Here is a 1,231-nt window from a genome sequence, read left to right on the forward strand (position 1 = left end):
GGAGACAATGAAATTGGCTCAAGATAGAGCAGGTTTTAGAGCTGTTGTACATAAGGACATTGGGCCACTATTAGTTGCAAGTAACTCGACAGCACATAACAACAAAACCACATATCCGAAAGAGTTAAATCCATCATTTTGACTCTTCATCTTTGCTGACCTTCTGCTATACCAGTCATGACATCTTTTTTCAGAATCCCTTCTGATAATGCACCCAAAATGCACCGTCCCTCCACCCTTCCAAGCATGATGTCCTTCTCCAAGGATCAGTCCCTCCTGGCCACATGCCCAAAATATTTAAGAGAGAGCTTCAAAATCCCAGCCTCCAAGGAGAAACTTGGTTTTACCTTCTCCAAGACAGACCATTCTTTTTTTCTTGTCAGTCCATTATATGTTCAAGAGTCTTTTCCAGCACCACAACTCAAAGGCATCAATTTTTCTATCATCTTTAGCCATTATCCAGCTCTCCGATGCATAGCAAGTAATTGGGAAGACCATGGGCTTAATCAGGCACACCTTAGTCTCTAGACAGACATTGTTGCTTCTCACTACTCTGAAAAGGCCCAAAACAGCAGATTTACCTAATGCAATTCTCCTTTTGATTTCCTGACTGTTGGTGCCAAAAGTGTTGATTGTGGAGCCAAGCAAGCTGTAACTGTTAACAACCTCAATCAATCTCTTCTCCATCTGTCATGGCGCTGTCAATTGTCCCAGTGGTGAGAATCTTTGTATTCTTGATGGTGAGCTTCAGTCCATAAGCTCTTCAGGCTCACCTCAGTTTCAGCAATCAAGGTTGTGTCATCTGCATATAGTAGGTTGCATCACCTCCAATCTTGATGTCACATTACTCCTCATAAAGCCCTGCTTCCCAAATGACCTGTTCTGCATACTTGCTTCTAAGGAGTGTTCTAATTGTACTTTTCTTATTGTTATTGTTGTTGTTGTTAGATGCCATCATGTTAGCTCAGACTCATAGAAACAACATGTACAGTAGAACCAAATACTGTCTGATCCTGTACTATCCTCACAATAGTTGTTGTGCTTCAGCCCATTGCTGTAGACAAAAAAAAGAGGAAGCGTAATATAATTAAATAAAATTAAATTACTCTCAAAGGAAAACAATTACTTACTGCAAAATCTGAAACATGAACATATCTCATATTGGATCTTAGATACTCCCTATTCTGTGCCTTATAAAATAATATTTGTAAAAAATATTGAATATTTCTGG

This window comes from Elephantulus edwardii, unplaced genomic scaffold (genome assembly GCF_000299155.1).
Source record: "Elephantulus edwardii isolate Elephantulus edwardi_28Jun2011 unplaced genomic scaffold, EleEdw1.0 scaffold00203, whole genome shotgun sequence".
Taxonomy (NCBI): Eukaryota; Metazoa; Chordata; class Mammalia; order Macroscelidea; family Macroscelididae; genus Elephantulus; species Elephantulus edwardii.